Genomic DNA, 19,635 nt, shown 5'->3' with positions numbered 1-19,635 from the left:
AGCTGATTGGGCTGTTCCCAGAAGGTGGGCCTAGGTGGCCATTTTCCTAGGTGGCAAACAGCAGGCCACTTGGCGTGGCATAATTGGTCCATGATGGACAAATGGCTGTGTGCCACATGGCAGGCCCTAAGGGGTCCAAATGGAGGACACTTGGCAGGACCTGATTGGTCCACGTGGCGAACACTGATTGGGCGGGGAAAATCCCCTAATCAGTATGTATACATATATATGTATGTATGTATATATATATGTATATATATATATACATATATATATATATATGTATATATATATATATACACATATATATATATGTATATGTATATATGTATATGTATATATATACATATATACATATGTATATATATATATATATGTATGTATATATATGTATATATATGTATGTATATATATGTATGTATATATGTATGTATATATGTATATGTATAGATATATATATATGTATATATGTATATATATATATATATATGTATATATATATATATATGTATGTATATATATATATGGGATCATGTGAGAACACATCCCTTATGTGAGAACCTAGTATATGTGAGGATATATTAGAACCGTTGGATCAATTGCATCCAATGGTTACCATTTATCCCGGTCAAATATAATTTCAAAAAAAAAAAAAAAAAAACAACGTTTTCTCTCTCCTCCTTCATTTTGCAAGTTATTTTCTCTCTCCTCCTTCATCACCATTGCTAAATTTCCCTCAAGTGCAGCTATTCTCTCTCATCTCCCTCTAGATTTCCAGCAAAACCTACGATTCTCCCCCTCTTTCTCTCAAAACCCTAAAATCAATCGGCGATCAACGCATCAAAGATCAGCATTTCACAAAAATCGATTTCTTAGACGCCGAAATCCTGTTTTTGCAATCCCTGAGTTTCGAGTTTGGAACCATGATGAATTCGATGTTTTTGATGATTGAAGAATTGATGATGAAGCTTAAAGAGGTGGCTAAGGTTGATGAGATGGTGAGCATCGAGGTTTTTGTTGCGATGTCATAGATTTGATGTACGAGAACGATGAGAATTTGCGGATGTTCGTGGAATCTCCGGTGTACCTTGCGGCGGCGATTGTGGTTAGTTTTTCTGATTTGTTTTTTTGTTCTCATTATATTTCTTTGATTTAATTTTGATTTTGTAACAAGTTTTTTCTGCTTTTGATTGCAAAATTTAGGGTTTTCCTGATCATTTGTTTGTGTATTTGTGATATTGATTGTTATTCATTCTAGGATTTATGAAAACTGAAATTAGGATTTATGATCTCGTCCTTTCTGATATGATCAAATTATAGAAAAATTGATTATGCAAATTTGTGACTTATTTCTTCGATTTTCAATGTCATTTTCATAATTATTGCTAAGAGCAATAGAGTTCATATCTAAATAGGTTGACTGCTTTATGTTTGTTTCTAAAGTAATTGTGGAAATTAGCATTCTAATGTTGTTTTCAACCTCGTCTCTTCATTTATGGAATCCTAATAATTGACAACTGTGATGTCACAGAAGAAAGGGTTGCTCATAACCATGGGAATACAAAAGATTCAGACTGGTCACCAAGATACAATCCATGATTTTCAAATGGATTACTATGGAAAACGTATAGCCACAGCGTCATCTGACCACACAATCAAGATTATTGGGGTGAGCAACAACTCTCATCAGCATCTTGCTACCTTGTGTGGTCATCAAGGTCCAGTTTGGCAGGTTTCTTGGGCTCATCCTAAGTTTGGGTCGATCCTGGCTTCATGTTCTTAAGATGGAAAGGTTATAATCTGGAAGGTAATCAGAATGAGTGGTCACAAGCTCATATCTTTGACAATCACAAATCCTCTGTTAATTCAATCTCATGAGCACCTCATGAGCTTGGACTTTGTCTTGCAAGTGGATCATCAGACGGGAATATTATGGTCTATACTATGAGGTCTGATGGTGGTTGGGATTCAAATAAGATAGACCAAGCTCACCCAGTTGGAGTGACCTCTGTTTCTTGGGCACCCTCCACTGCTCTTGGTGCTCTTGTAGCATCTGGAGTCCATGATCCTGTCCAAAAACTCTGTTCAGGAGGTTGTGACAATACAATAAAGATTTGGAAACTCAATAACGGGATTTGGAAGATGGATTGCTTCCCAGCTCTCCAAATGCTCACTGATTGGGTTAGGGACGTTGCTTGGGCACCAAATTTAGGGCTCCCAAAATCTACCATTTCAAGTGAATCACAAGATGGGAAGGTGATTATGTGGACAGTCGCAAGGAATGGTGATCAATGGGAGGGCAAGGTCTTGAATGATTTCAGGACCCCAGTCTGGAGGGTGTCATGGTCCCTAACGGGTAACATCTTGGTTGTTGCTGATGGTAACAACAACGTGACATTGTGGAATGAGGCTGTTGATGGGGTTTGGCAAATGGTTTCTACTGTTGATTCTTGTGATAGAACAAGCTATTTTGGAACTTTATCTTGGTATGTTCAGTGTATGTTATCTTGTAACTGTGCAGGATTTTAGTTTAATTTTCTGCTTCTCTCGCTACTTTTGTCTGTCCTCTTTGAATTACATGATAGTGTTCTCTGAAATCAGCATGGAATCTCATACATTTTTCTATATTATGTGGTTTCAACTTTAAACTATAATAGGTAAATGTCAAAAATCCTGAAGAGGCATCATTCTTTGAATCATATGAACCAGCTCACTCTTCCCATTATCTGAGTAGCTCCATAGCAAAAGTAAGTATTGGTTTTTACTACTTACATTCTTTCTGGTCTATTTCTCTAACTTAAAGGTTATCGAGTCAGAGAGCTGCTGCTTCGAAGCACTAATGTTGGATCTACTAGCTATTCTACTATGGTTTCTTGTTAACATGCTTTAGCTGTTCTGAGCATATAACTTTAGGAATTTTTCATTGCACCAGCAGTGTTTCATGATTTTCTATTTAAATTTCAACTTTAAATACATAGTACTACGTATATTTTTCCTGAGTGGCTAGCAAGGAACCACTCAGGAAAAACAATAAGCGAACATGGACTCTGAAGTTCCTATACCTTCTGAACAGCGGAATTATCTGTTTCGTTGTAACTAAAATTTGGTTAGTTGTTAGGAATGAATGTAAGAATATTGACATTAAGAAACACATTTTATATTGATAAAATGTGCAAATAATTTTTTGCTCATTTATCAAATGAGCAAATAATTTTTTAAATGAGCAAACAATAATTTGCTCATTTAAATGAGCATTAAATAATTTTTTGTTCATTTGTCAAATGAGCAAATAATTTTTTGCTCATTAATCAAATGAGCAAATAATTTTTTGCTCATTAATCAAATGAGCAAAAATGTGCAAATAATTTTTGCTCATTTATCAAATGCGCAAAAAAATTCAATGCTCTTTTGTCAAATGAGCAAACTATTTAATGCTCATTTGTCAAATGAGCTAATGATTTTTGCTCATTTTGTCAAATTAATGCTCATTTGTGAGTGTGTTTGAATGTTTTAAATACGTTAGCCTACTAGCTTAAGGGTAGAGCATTCTGCAAATGCACAAAAGATGTGGGTTCGAATCCCACGTAGGTTCATTTATGTAATCTGAAGACACAAGTTTGTAGTGTGAGCAAAGAAATGAGCATAAAAATGAGCAAACTACACTCAATTGGTCTAGAAACTCAGAAACCTAAAAGGGGTATATTTGGGGATATTAGAGAAAAATAATGGATGGTTTTGAGAATTTGAGGAAGATTTTAAATTGATATGCCTTGTTTAAACATTACAATTTCAGTTGCATATCCCCTATTACAAGATTGGAGTTCCTACTCATATTCCCCCAATATTATATGATTGGCGTCCCACATGATTAATTAGTTCTTCTTACGTATCGCGTGTTGATGAATATTGATCATCAATTCATTATAGCTTAGCAAAAGAAAGATGGTGATATTTGCTTTTTTTTTGTACAGAATATGCGCACAAGAAGAATATAGAGGTGTTACGCTTATATATAAATAATCCCTCAAATTTCAGTCCATCATGGTTTCATACACTGACTTAGAACAAGAAATAGTTAAAGATGTCAATCAGCAGCAATTGCACAATCCATCAGAACCCGGCGAAATCAATGAAATAGGCATGATGGCAAAGGATCAAGTTATTCCTGCATCAGCAACAACAAGATCTTAGCAAAAGGAAAGGAAAAGTTACAATCATAAAACCCGACTACAGCCGATCCAATTCTCACCCATGATCGTACCTTTGTCTACAAGAGATGATCAAAATGGGGTTGCTGCAAGATTTAAGGCTCATGTAAAGGAATTAGTAGATAATGTGAAAAGTACTTCACTTGAAACTGTAAGAGAAGCTACTTCAGAGCTCAGGATTTTAGCCAGGGACTTGGATAACCAAATCATAATAGCGAGTTATGGAGCTATCGGCCCTTTGGTTAACCTCCTTCATAGTTCAGACATGAATACTCAAGAAAACGCGGTCACTGTTGTTCTGAACTTGTCTATCAGTAACAACAATAAGGTTAACATTATGAAAGTTGAGTCCATAGCTGGAGTTGTTAGGGAATGGAACACCCCGTGGTAGGAAGGATGCGACCACTGCTTTGTTCTACTTGTCTACACATACTTATAATCGGCACCTTTAGTTATCTTGTCCATGTTCGGAACCTCAAGAGCCAAAGAAAAGGTATGGTACGGTACAACTTTTGTTATTGGTTATTACTCCTTCCATCCCAAAATGAACTTCCCACTTTTCATTTTCGGGTGTTTAAAAAAAAAAAACTTCCCAACAATGATCATTTGACCAAATAACTCAAATGGCCCCTATTAAATTTAAATGGGAAGAGTAGGAGATCTAATGGGTTTGATCATCATTTATCGAGTGTTTTTTTTCTTACCCTTTTTGCTGTATTGCAAGCTAATAGGGTTCTTTAGCATTTGAGAAACCTACAAGCAGCTTATAAAGCCAGGGCAGGCAGATATACCTGAAATACAGCAAATGTCGTCTGTGATAACTTCTATTTATGAATCAGTTGATGGATACATACATATTAATTTAGTTCTTCTGAGTGGTTTAATCTTCTGTGGATATATAAAGAAAAAGTATAGAACAAAGCATAGTTGAGCAGAAAAGGAAACATGATCAAGTTTTTTTTGAAGGCTTTTTTTTTATATAATTATTTATAATACAGCCTTTGTAGGATTCGAACCTACATCATCATTTATGTAAAGTAGAGACACAAGTTTGTATGAGAGTTTAATTGTAACAAAGTTTATATAGTTATAAATCATTTCAAACCAGTTTTTTGCTCATATAATTTAGTACGAATTTGATTTTTTTTTTTTAATTAATTTGTTTATAGAGATAACCTATGTAGGAATTGAACCTACATCTCCTATGCATTTGCATAGTGCTCTACCAATTGAGGTAATAGGTTTTATCATATGTTTTAAATCATTTTCTATGTTATAAATTTTTAATCGGTTCATTTGATAAATCAACAAAGAATTGTTTGCTCATTTGATAAAATGAACAAAGAATTGTTGCTCATTTGATAAATGACCAAAGTTTGTTTGCTCGTCTGATAAATGAGCGAATAATTATGTGCTCATTTGATAAATGATCAAATAATTGCTTGCTCATTTGACAAATGAGCAAGATTTTTTTGCTCATTTGACAAATGAGCAATAATTATTTGCTCATTTGACAAAATGAGCAAAGAATAATTTGCTCATTTGAAAAATGAGCAAATAATTGCTTGCTCATTTGACATCATATAAAAGTCAAAGAAGACAACTATTATGCATCATCTCTTATAAGAAAATCTTGTAATACTTGATGAGGGCTAAATAATAAGACAAATATTATGCACCAATTTATTCCTTGCTTTTTCTTATTTATACAGACAACCAAGAATTAATTTGATCATTTGACCAAAGCTCTTATCTTACACCACAACTCCACCCTCACCTTATACCACAACTCCACCCTCACCTTACCTAATCACACGCACAACTCCACCAAAGCTCTTATCTTACACCACAACTCCATCCTCACCTTACCCAATCACACGCACAACAGCAGCAATATCACCACAACAGGCCACACATCCTAATATCGGCGCCACCAACCATGCCCTGTTACCAGCAATTTTGCAGCCATCGTTCCCAGCCAACACTAAGCTGCTGCTACAGTCCTCCCACGCCACACATTACAACACACCAATTGCTCGTCTGATAAATGAGCAAAGAATTATGCGCTCATTTGATAAATGAGCAAAGAATTATGCGCTCATTTGATATATGGACAATGAATTTTTGCTCATTTGACAAAATGAACAAAGAATTGTTGCTCATTTATCAAATGAGCAAAGAATTGTTTGCTCGTTTGATAAATGAACAAAGAATTGTTTGCTCGTTTGATAAATGAAAAAAGAATCGTTTGCTCGTTTGATATATGAACAAAGAAGTGTTTGCTCATTTTAACAAAATGAACAAAGAATTGTTTCTCATTTGATAAATAAACAAAGAATTGTTTGCTCATTTGATAAATGAGGAAAGAATTATTTGCTCATTTGATAGATGAGCAAAGAATTGTTTTCTCATATGATAAATACCAAGATTATCATCTGTTCGAATATCACCAACTAAGACATTAACCAACTACCCCCGTCTGCCACACCAATCTGACTACCCCTAACAACAAAGGGCAGTTCATTTTCCGCATCAAAAGTATCCGAAGTAATATCTACGAACTCATTCAAAACAAACTCATTGATAATAGAGTACCAAGTCACAAGATTTCTAACAAGCATTTTTCGGTTATTTCAACCTGTAGACATAGCACCTAAATGTACTATCATCCACTCTCTCTATCCTTTCTGCATACAACACTGAGTACTAACTTGCTGGCAAGCTCATATACTCCACTACTCTAGCAAAAGCAATTAGTTGATTTGAATTTATCAAAATTCGAACAAGTTGATTTGAATTCATCAAAATTCGAACGAGATGATTTAAAATCATCAAAATTACAAAAATCAGAACAAGAAGATTGGGAATTCAATTGAAATTATCAAAATTAAAATTAAATTAAGAAAAATCCGAAAAGTAATAATTGAAATTATCTAGCAGTGAACAAGAGGAGAGAGAAATTGTCAATCTTCAGTTGTCTCCATTGAAATCCCACCTTCAAATTTTGTAGAGAGAGAAAGAGGAGTATACAAATTATACGTAATTGGGGCTCGTAGTTGTTGCAAATTTACTAAAAATAAAGTAATTACACTAAAATTAGCTGCATATATTTGCAAATTCATCAACAATTTGTTGTTTTTCAGTTTAGCTAAGTGATTATATTGTTTTTATGGTGAAAATTTTGAGGCTCGTAGTTATGCAAAACTTCAGAGATGTTGGAATTAATTTCTTTTTTTTTCGGTTATTTATTGTCAGTATGATCAATTTAAAGTTCATAATACTGAAAGTCAAGTTATATAAAAATTTTGAGGTTAGAAATGATTTTAGAGATTGTTTTTTTTTCGCTTGAATCCTAAACAACTAGATTTGAAAACTAGCCTAGAATTCAAATTTATAAATCAATTAAATCTAGTTAAATCAATTAGAGACAAGTAAATTTTCATATTGTTAAACGAGTTATTTGTATTGGTTGAACTGAGAAGATGTAGTACTAGTTTCAATTGTTCTAGTGTTAATATTTGTTGCAAATTTACTAAAAATAAAGTAATTACACTAAAATATTTTAATGTAAATTAAAATGGTTCAAATGTAAATAAAATCTCTGTAAAGTAAAATTATTCTTGGTAAAGAGTGAAATAGGTCATTTCAGAACCTAGTTCTTATAATGAGAACAAATTTTTGTAAAGTTCAAAATTCTGTGAATTTTTTGATATTTTGGTGTATGAGTTTGTGTGAATTATTAAAAATATTGCAAACTAAATTTGATTTTAGATGCTGCTAGCAGTTGTGTTGGGTGTTGCGGTGGCATTGATGGTTGGGGGTTTGCGAGGTTTAGAGAAGGGGGGAAGATAGATGCTTGTGTGTTGTGTGTGAGTTCTTGATCGAGGATATCCATGTGTTTCTATTTTTTGAGTTTGAGTGTTTTGCAATGTGTTGTGCTGGTGTGTGTGAGGTTTGTGATAGCATAGCAGCAGCAAGCCATGGCAAGGAAGCAGCAGCTGCAGCAGCAGCCTTGGTAGACCCTTCGTAAGGTTGCTTATCTTGCATGGGCTGCCTGGTTCTGCCAAAATAATGCTTTATTTGAGTAAAATACCCCTGATCATGTCTCAGTTGCAAGCTGGTATGTTATTAGTGTGAATGTGAAATTAATATGTATGGATAATATACTTGTAACTGAGTATCTTTGCTAAATGTACCAGTAGTAGTAGTCAAATTTTATATCTTGAGAGTGATTCTAGAAGAGTATAAAAGGCTTATTGAAGGGATTAAAGCCGGACATACAATATTTTGTTCTCTACTCCTGCAAAGAGGTTTGATGTTTTTCATATGATATTGCACTTTGTATGGCCCATGAGATTAAACTTTGAGACATAGGTAACAATAATTGAAACATAGAGAAATGATAATAGGATTTTTTATTTTTTTAGTGTAATACAATCATTTTAATCTAATCAACTGACAACAGGATATACATACAAATGTTGTTATTCGATAACAAAAGTAAATAAAAAAGGATTATCTAAACCTATTAGCTCAAATGGTAGAGCACTATGCAATGCATAGGGGATGTAGGTTCGATTCCTACATAGGTTGTATTTTAAAGTATATAAAAAACACTTTAACGTTAAAAAAAAATTAAAAAAAAACACTCAAATGTAGATCAAAAATCTATAAACTAAATACTAATAATGTTAAAAATAAATCAAAAGTAAACAAAAAATATTCAAAGTAAAATGGAATAACTTAAAAGTAAATTAAAAATAAAAAGAACAAAAATGTCTTTGAAGTATGTGTATAATTAATTGGTATGACAATTTTAGTTCTTTGTTGTATATAGTCATGTATATAACTTTTGTTTCCTTAATAATGAAAAAATACTCCAACACTAAATCAAGAAAATAAATGTAAATAATTTTATATCAAAAGTAAATTGATAAAACTATAAAGTAAATATGAAAATAATAAAAGTATATGTATAATGAAACGACCCGAAGCGATAAATTGTATTCATAGAAACTCTAAGATCACCTATCCAGCAGAGGAGAGAATCTGTTTTTGCTAAGTCGCCTATCCAAGATGAGGCTCTTGCACTTGCATGCTTAAGATAACAACGGTCTGAATGGCAAGGAATTAAAATCAGGACAAAATCGAAAAAGCTCGTGTGATATTCCCAAAAGCAAGAAATCGCTGCTCTGGAGGTGCTATCTTATTAAAAATCTGTCTGAGATTAAACTCTTTCCTATTTTTGGCATTAGAATGGTTAATCGAAACAATGTTGTTCTGGCTCATAACCTGACAATCAAATCTAGGAATAAGGTTTAGTTTTTGCTTCCTGTATTCTTGGTTGTCACCAAAAAAAAAAAAAAAAAAAAAAAAAAAAAGAAGAGAGAAACTCTAAATAATTGACCTTCATCTCTCAATAAAATGAGCCAGCCAACAGTGGCGTATCCAGGAATTCCGAACTGTGGGTTCGAAATCTTAAAAAAAAAAAAAAACGATGATCATATTTTGATTAAAAATTCAATACATAAATCAATTTTTTATCACGGATGAATTACACAATAAAAAAAATTAAAAAAAAACCTACAAAAGCATTCTTCGAGTTTTCCTACTTTGAAAGCGTGCTAATACATCATCATCACTAACTCTTGCAAATAAGTCTCTCTCAAGATAAGTAACTAAACTATCATTCAATAGTTGATCACCCGTACTATTCCGCAACTTATTTTTTACATAATACACAATTAATTATCAATTAAAATCACAAGTCCCCAATAAACACAAATTTGACAATATAAACTTCTTCTAATTATCAAATTTCAATTAACAGAACAAGTAAAAAATTTATTTCAAAAAAAAAAAAAACAAGTAAATTTTTTTTAATTCTAACTTCTAAGTTTCTACAATTCAATTTCTCAACAATTCAAGAATTCAACAATATATCAAAACCATAAACCAATTTAAAAAATAAAACAAGCAATACAAGATTAAGAATTAATAGGAGTAGAGGAATAAGAGATTAAGAGGACTCACAATTGTAGAAGAACTCTGAAGTCTGAATTCAGAACAGTCGTCCCTCGTCCGTGTCTCCGTCACTCCGTGAGGTCGTCAGTGCTCCCGGTCGCCGGTTGGTGTCTCGGTGTGCGGTGTCGCGGCGGCTAGTGGCTACTGGCTAGGGTCATAGGGTGTCAAGGTTAGGGTTTTGGTGTTTGGGAATTTGAGGAAAATAAGAAATGTCGATGTTTGATTTCTGAAATCTGAAATTTGAATGTAAGGAGTAAAAGAACAAAAAAAAAAAAGTACAAAAAAAGAGGGCAATAGGAGTCGAACCTAAGACCTAAGACATTAAAAGGGCGCGCTGCTCTATTATTCAAAGCCTTACCAATGCACCAAACTTACCCATGTGATTATTATTCTCACAGAAATTTGTATTAACCCTTTTTCTTTTTTCTTTTTTTTTAAAAAAATTAAAACTTATAATTTTTTTCCAAAAAATCTGTGGGTTCAATGAACCCCCTTGAACCCCCCCTAGATCTGCCCCTGCCAGCCAAAGTATACTACTCTACAAACATGAAGAGTGTAATTAAAAAAGAAAAATATGAGGGCAAAGTAAAGGTTTTCATATTACAAGTAAATAAAACAGTACCAAAAGTAAATATGAAATGTAGAAATCTAAATTAACCCACAACTAAGATCTAATACAAAGTCTAAACTCTACAATACACGAATGAGCCTACATGGGATTTGAACCCACGTCTTTTGAGAATTTGCACAATGCTCTACCTATTGAGCTAATAGGCTAGTGTATTTAACATTCAGAGCAAGGAAATCTCAAAAGTATATAATATCTATACATTCATGTTGTCACTTAAGTGTATTGCTTTGATAAGACATTTCAATATCTTCGTTAAATAATAAGGTTTTCTTTGGAAGGTTTTGCTGCCCATAATTATGTTGAGATTCATATAGCATCCTTTAATGTTTACAAGCTAACACAAATAAATCATCCTTGATGAAATGTGTTGAATTGTTATGTAAAGTTGCATCAAATTAACCAGTATTAGTTTTAGGCAGACTTTGTCTTGTAATGACTTCAGGCCCCAACATTTTTTGTGTGTCAAGACTGTCAGCACTCTACAATTTTACTGTACCTAACAGTACGTATAGCAAACAATTTCAATAGAACAATGTATAGAACAATTTCAATCGAAAACATAGTTACAGAAAATCAATATATAATAAAATCGTAATACTTTGGCCAACCTACACAGCCCTAACATTAACAAAAATTAGTATTTCAACAAAAAGCACAATAAAATAGCAAAATTGCAAATTAATCAAACAAAAAAAAGCATAAACCCTAATTTTAGAATTGAAATCATTAATTCTGAAAAACTATAACATGAGTAGAACCCCAATACACCAAACTTTCACATAATTCTCATAAAAATATTGTCATAATCAACAAGTGATCAATCAAAAGCAATATTTCTTCAATCAAAACACAAATTCAATCAATTAGAAATAAATTAATATATTAACCAAAACTCTAAAAAATCGACAATAAGAATTAATTCACTTACCTCCAAAGTTAATTGAGATCAACAAGGAGCAAATATTAGATGCAGAGGGAAAATCAACGACGAAAGTGAATTTACAGCGAAATTGCGAAATTGAAATTGCTAAAGAGAAACAAAAATCACAGAGAGGAATAGAGATAAAACTTAAGAGGAGAGAGAAAATTAAAATAAGAGAGAGAAAGAGAAATGAAAGCAGTTTGTTTAAAAAAAAGAAATGAAAGCAGTTGAAACAAATTTAAGTAGGTTTTCAAAAAAAACAAATTTAAGTCATTCAAAACGCAAATTTACCAAAATACCCTTATTTAGGCGGGCGAGACTCATCCGTTGGATCAAACTTAATCAACGGCTGAAATAAGTTCCTAGTTCTTATTATTCACCTTGGTTCTCACATGATCTCAATTCTAATATGGATCGGGATCCAGTGAGAACAGGTCCTTATGTGAGAACACTACTAATATATGAGAACAAATCTAGGTCTTAGGATCAAACGTCATCAACGACTCACATCAAAAGAGCTCCATATCCATTCCATTTGTTGCACTCCTAAACGACCTCTCCGATACCACCGTTCATCTTCTCCAACTTTCCCGCGCTTCTCCATTTCCAACTCTTTCCAGGTACTTCCTTTCTCCTCTATTTCCGCCATTTTTGGACCTCAAGCTTTTTCTGCAAGTTTTTATTCTTACAACATTGGAGCTTATTGTATAGTCGGAAGGCTACAATGATCCGAAACCGACCACAAATTTGGTCGCTGACTGAGTCTCTGTCAACAACAATATCGCTCGAGCTTGCCTATTTATGTCGGCGGTTTCTCTCTCCTCGCCTTCAATCATACTGTTTCCGGCATTGCTCCTGTTGCCAACGCCAGTAGGTCATTAATTTGACTGGCGAATTTCCCGAGATTGTTGTTTGATTTAATTGTTTTGCCTGTTGATTTCATTGTATTTTGTTTATTAGTTATCGCTTTGATTTTCGAATTTAAATGATCAATTTTTATCTGGAATTTGTAATTTTGTTGTTGCTACGACAAATTCAACCTGAGATAAATTAGGGTACATGCGATTTGGTAATTGCTGCAAATGATGTCGAATATTTGTTGTTTAATCATGTTTCTGATTTTTGCATGAATGAATCGTATTATGTTGTAATTGATAGGACTAGTTTTTAAAGTTAAATATTGGTATTTTAGTTGATAATTGAAGGCATTTCAATGGTGAAGGTTATGAGAATAATTGAAGGCATTTCAATGGTGAAGGTTATGAGATGGTACTACCTAGGTTAGAATGTTGTGGAAAATCGTTCCCAACATCCTATTTGGAACCAAAAACTAGAAATTTGATCTACGGAGAGTTGTGAATTGTGAGTTTTTGTAGGAAGACTACAGGTTGTGCAAGTATATTGTAATACTTCTAGCATCTGGTATGGTGATTTATGACAAGGAGAATGGTAAGTTGTTCTCTTCTACAAGAAAGCAGTGTTTCTCAAATACTAGTAGATAAGTTATGTCAGCATAGATTTTGGTTGATGTTAGTAGTGCAATATGCTGGACTCCTGGATTAAATTTCAATTCATGATATTCTTTGTGCTAAAAAGTATTCTTTGTACATTCTGCAGCAAGTCACTGACAATACCTAGTATCGAGTTTGCAAGTTAGCAAATTTTTGAGAATTAGACACGTTGTTGCTTTGTTCTTGGAAGATGTAAGTGTACATATATACAGTACATGCTTGCGGACATTGTTAAGCGAGAATATTATAATTTGGTTGTTGATGATATATTTAGTCTACATATATGTACTGCTATTGCTTCATACTTCATGTTAAACAAAGATTCAGAATTTCAAACTTAGAATTGCAAGTATTATTGGTGTTTTGATTGTGTTTCCTACCATTGTTGTTCTGATAAATTTCAATAACTTCTCTGATTAGATTGATTATACGTGCATGATAATATTTCTGGTTTAATTATTTTGCTAATTCCAACATCATCATTAAAAGTAATATGATAGTAGCAGCCACATTGAAATATCTATTTTATACACATAATGGATTGATATTATGTAAACTCATCGATCTGAAGCAGAACTTCTCTTGTTTACTGGTTGAATTTTATCCTTTCCATAGTTCTTAATATAACATATGCGAAGTCTACTACAAATGGTAGTCTTCACATAAATTGCAAGATAAAACAGTACTCTTCATAATTCATTATTGTAGAAAACTTCAACAGTCTTCCCCTTAACAGCCTTATATACATACTTCGGTCCATCCTTTACCATCTAAGGCTGGGGTCGTTGTTCTATATCTGCTATAGAGATAGCATATGACCTTCAGGAGAAAAGTACATGAGCCATAAGGTCATCACTTAGGCCATCAGTGCATATAAGCCAATCTGAAATGTGAATAATGTGATGAAATACACAAGAATGATATTTGTAGTGTTCTAATTGCAAGGCTAACCAGTTTTTGTCACTGCAAGAAATAAATGAGCAATCAATTTTTTACTCATTTAGCAAATGAGCAAATAGTTAGTTGCTCATTTGTCAAATGAGCTAATAATTAGTTGCTCATTTGTCAAATGAGCTAATAATTAGTTGCTCATTTGTCAAATGAGCTAATAATTAGTTGCTCATTTGTCAAATGAGCAAATACTTAGTTGCTAATTTAAAAAATGAGCAAAAACTTAGTTGCTCATTTGACAAATGAGCAAAAACTTAAAACATTTCTTTAATCATTCATTAAATCAACAAGTATTTCTTTGCTCATTTATCAAATGAGCAACAATTCTTTGTTCATTTTTATCAAATGAGCAAACAATTCTTTGTTGATTTATCAAATGAGCTGATGAAAAATTTATAACATAGAAAATGATTTAAAACATATGATAAACCTATTAGCTCAATTGGTAGAGCATTATGCAAATGCATAGGGGATGTAGGTTCAATTCCTACATAGGTTATCTCCATAAACAAAATTAATTAAAAAAAAAATAATCAAATTCGTACTTAATTATATGAGCAAAAAAATGGTTTGAAATGATTTATAACTATGTAAACTTTGTTTTACAATTGTGTTTCCACATTACATAAATGAACCTGCGTGGGATTCGAACCCACATCTTTTGTGCATTTGCACAATGCTCTACCCTTGAGCTAGTAGGCTAACGTATTTAAAACATTCAAACACACTCACAAATGAGCATTAATTTGACAAAATGAGCAAGAATCATTTGCTCATTTGACAAATGAGCATTAAATAGTTTGCTCATTTGACAAAGGAGCATTGAATTTTTTTGCTCATTTGACAAATTAATGCTCTAATGAAGCTAGATAGGATCTGATGATCAAAATTGTTTAGTTTGTGCTGATGCAAATGAGACTCGATCTTAGGCAGTTGAACAAATGGTATTTGCTTGTAACTTTGTGAGTAGTATATGATATGTTGTGATACAGTAGTATGTTGTGTTTGCTCTTATTATTATACCAGCTAAGAGCATGATATTCATCTCTTTTCAGAGACTCAACAAAGAGTCAGGATGCAAGAGGACAAAAACAACTTATATCAACTTTTAAAGCAGAGAAAGCCCTAGAATCAGATGGATACATGTCCAAATTCTAATGGTAACACGCAAGAAAAAGTCCTAGAATCAGACTAAAATATTTGCAAATTCTAATTACAACACACCAGAGAAAGTCCTAGAAACAAATAGATACATTTTCAAACATGAAAATACACTCATCGGTAAAAAAAATATTTGGGTACTCATCTACTTTATTTGTTCATTTTTCAAATGAGTAAATAATTATTTGCTTATTTGATAAATGAGCAAAAAAGTATTTGCTAATTTGATAAATGAACAAACAATTATTTGCACATATTTGCTCATTTGTAAAATGAGCAAATAGTTTGTTGCTCATTTATCAAATGAGCAAACATTTCTTTCATCATTCATTAAATCAGCAAGCATTTCTTTGCTTATTTGTGAAATGAGAAAACATTAATTTGCTCATTTGTCAAATGAGCAAATAATTAGTTATTCATTTGGAAAATAAGCAAACATTTCTTTGATCATTTAGGAAATGAGCAATCACTCTTTTGCTCGTTTAGCAAATGAGCAAATAGTTAGAAGCCCACCTGATGAGCAGCCACTACATGTGAACCCATAGACGTAGCAAAATATATAAGTAGAACGTAGAAGCCCACCTGACACGAAATATGATAGCTTACATAAACTGCAGTAAACATTTTACATTGACCATGAGAGATCAAATTAACAAAATCAGCCCAACCTTTCCTGCCAAAATTTTGGATTCTCCTAGTTTAAGCGGGTGTTGCTAATACAGAGAATGAATGCAACAAACTTTATGAGATCTAAATGAACTTTTGACCTGAAAAAATCAAGGATCACAACAGAAACGTAAAAGTACAAACACCCACAGTAGCTCCCCTGTTGAAACTACCTATCTGGTTGTGCCTAACCTCGCTCAAGTTGTTGACTGACTAATTTTACAAGAACTATTGTAGTCCATATACTTCATATCACACACAAGAAAAAAGGAATAACTGAACAAAAGTCTTCAGCAAGAACTTCAAATTATTACTTGATAATTGCACAACACATCTAAATCACACTAGTTCACCATGTATTACAGCAATATATGACTGCAAGTTCACCAAGAATACCAAAATCTACACCAGTTAAAGGAAGATTTACAGGGGAGGCAAGCAAGTGAGAGACATCATAGTTGGTTAACTAAAATAGACTACAGGGTCCAAATCAAACAAATTCCTATTGCTATTCTTGCAGATTCCTATTGTTTCTTGACTTTTGCAGAATGGGTTGTGATTGTTATGTTAAGCGGAGTAATAATCAACACTTAGTAACCTAACACTTTGGAAAAAAACCAATTTCATTTAACTATTTTTTCCTTTGACTCGTGCATCACACAGATTCAGAAGCTAGTCTAGCTATATGTAAAAGGAATGAGAAAGATATGGTCAATCACGTACCATGAAAAAAGCATCAACATAGCATAAAAATAATTATATGTTTAAATATGTCACAATAGGAAGCAACAAAAAAGTTTGCTCTGCATCCTAAAGCTATTCAAGAATTCAATAAGTGATAAAAAGAATACTATAAATAATCCAATCTTATGTTGCATAGACTCACTCACTCACTCACCATAAGAATCAAACTCTTTAGAAGCATCCAACAGAAATTAGTCATTTTTTTTTCCTTTCTGAAAATTCCTATTATGTATCAGTAAAACAATTTATATACTCTAGCATCCACGTCCATGTACGATAACATGTAAAAGTATAGAAGGAAAATTTGAAAGATATGACCATCATATAACGCAATAAACACATTAAATGCCCAATTAATGATAAATGGAGCAAATCATTTAAGATAAACTATTGAAACATAAAAATTAGATACCTTGCTTTCTGCAATCCATGATTTTATATGTAAAGGCTTATCTTATCACTATTTCCAAACTATAAAGTAACGTTTCTCCATCTCGAATTAGATGATTTTCTCAAGAGTATTTCAATTCTACGCGAAACCACTTCCAATGACAACTAATAGACCGTTAAAATTGGCATGAGACTTTCAAAATCCGCGGATTATTTAAATAATTTGTATTCCATTCCATCGTATCACAAAATATGCACTATTCTCAAATTACTTGTCAACTTTGATCACCAATGCAATAACTCACAATTCCATTCCATTCCTCTTTCGTTTTCCTTCCAAATCTCTCCCAACAATGGAGGGATTCAGTTTATTAAAGGGGAAGGATAATGGATCCTTCCAATTTCCTTCCCTTCCCTCCATTAAGTATCCAAACAAAGGATTGTTTCCTTTTCTCTTCTCTTCCTTTCCCTCCAATTCTCTCTATCGAAACATAGTGTAAAAGGCAATAATACATGAAGTATAAGCAGTATAATCCTAAACCCGAAACGAATTACAATCACGGCAGTGTCCCAAACTCCCAACACACAAGTAAAACATAGAAGTATCATTAAAAGCGACAATTACTCAACAAACTGAAGCAAACAAAAATCAGTAGAAGCTAATTGAAAGCGAAAAAACTCTGGAAATAGCAAAGATTGAGTGAACTTACAGAACATGAGGTAAGAAAGACCGACAACACATATCGGAAGAATGGCAATTCGCTTCTTAGCTTCTTCAACCAAGTCACGAGTAGTCACTAACTGCCAACTCATATCATTCCTAATTTACCATTCCAATCTCAATTGAATTCTACAAACATCTTTCAACTCAATCAACAATTCATACTAGAATCCAAAAATTAGCAAAATGCTGGGAATTTCAAGAAATTTACTCATAATCAAGAAACCTTCAGCTGAAATTGATCAGCAAAAACATTAAGATCAGTGATCAGGAATTGATTACCTGTTTCAGACGAGACAGATTAGCACCACCTTCACCATACACAAGACCAAATACATGAGTAGGAACCACAAGACAGATTACCTGATCTTTGATGCGTTGATCGCCGATTGATTTTAGGGTTTTGAGAGAAAGAAGGGGAGAATCGTAGGTTTTGCTTGAAATCCAGAGGGAGATGAGAGAGAATAGCTGCAATTGAGGAAAATTCAGCAATGTTGATGAAGGAGGAGAGAGAAAATAACTTGCAAAATGAAGGAGGAGAGAGAAAACGCTGATATTTTTTTCTTTTTGAAATTATATTTGGCCGGGATAAATGGTAACTATTGGATGCAATTGATCCAACGGTTGTAATATGTCCTCACATATACCAGGTTCTCACATAAGGGATGTGGTCTCACATAAGTCATAATTGCATAATTCAAGGTAGAGTTTTCCTTACTTAGAGTCATGTCATCAATCCACAACCAATTAATTCCATAAAAATTAAGTTAAAAATGAAACAATTCAATATGGGTAAATCTTTTTGAAATGCCCAAAATAGTATATGGGACTAACATTATGAAACGGAGGGAGTAGATTTTTATGAAATTACTACTAACTCTTGTTATGTAGAACTAGTGTTCATATGTCATCTGGGAGTTTTCTTAAATTCAATCATTTTTCTAAATTATGAGTTATAATCATAAATTGAGTGTATAATATCTAGTATTTATATTTGATAAAATTAATTTAAGTTCAATGAAAATAATTCTTTTTTGGTATGATATGTTAAGTTCAGTAGAGATAAGTCATGTTCAATTTTTTTTTTTTTGAATCAATAAGTCATGTTCATTAAAAACGAAATAAGTCTAGTTAATAATAAAAAAAAAATTTAATTAATTAAGATAATTTAAGTTCAGTAAAATAAAATTTTAATTAATAAAAATATTTAAATTTAACAAAAATCATTTTATTTCAGTACTAAGTTCAGCAATAATAATGTCAGTTTAGAGAAAAATAAATAGGTTGGCAAGAACAATGTCTTATCATACCTAACATATTTTTCTGAAATTCTTATTTTTACTATTTTCTTAAGAGAAGATAACAAGGTTGGAGAGAGGAGAGAGAGAGAGACTGAATATATACTATATACTTAAGGTGAAGAGAATAGGTCGTATAGAGAGGAAGCGTGATGGGCCGCTACCAGGTATGAACCATACCAAGGGCGAGAACAGTATAAAATCAACAATAACAATATTAAATCAGCAATAACAGTATTAAAAAAAATACACTCTTTTATCTTTCCCTCTTTCTCCATCGGAAATCTCGCTGGAATAATAACAACATAAAAACAATATAAAATCAATAATAACAGTATATTACTAATAATAGCAGTATAAATCGAAACACAAAAAGAATTTGGTATGGACTATACCAGGTATAGGCAG

The 19,635-nt window shown here is 32.7% G+C and overlaps 1 long non-coding RNA gene and 1 pseudogene across 1 annotated transcript; one reads left to right on the top strand and one right to left on the bottom strand.

Moving 5' to 3' along the window:
* Positions 1–1,552: 1,552 nt before the first annotated feature.
* On the top strand, positions 1,553–4,191 carry LOC110706099 (annotated as a pseudogene).
* Positions 4,192–9,568: 5,377 nt separating this feature from the next.
* Positions 9,569–10,662, bottom strand: LOC110705983. Its single transcript, XR_002508164.1, has 2 exons — positions 10,242–10,662; positions 9,569–9,685 (listed from the first exon to the last, which is right to left on the bottom strand). It is a non-coding gene; the product is annotated as an uncharacterized LOC110705983 (long non-coding RNA).
* Between the last annotated feature and the right edge of the window lie 8,973 nt (positions 10,663–19,635).

This window comes from Chenopodium quinoa, unplaced genomic scaffold (assembly GCF_001683475.1).
Source record: "Chenopodium quinoa cultivar QQ74 unplaced genomic scaffold, ASM168347v1, whole genome shotgun sequence".
NCBI classification, from domain to species: Eukaryota; Viridiplantae; Streptophyta; class Magnoliopsida; order Caryophyllales; family Amaranthaceae; genus Chenopodium; species Chenopodium quinoa.
This window is presented reverse-complemented; position numbering and strand designations above follow the sequence as displayed.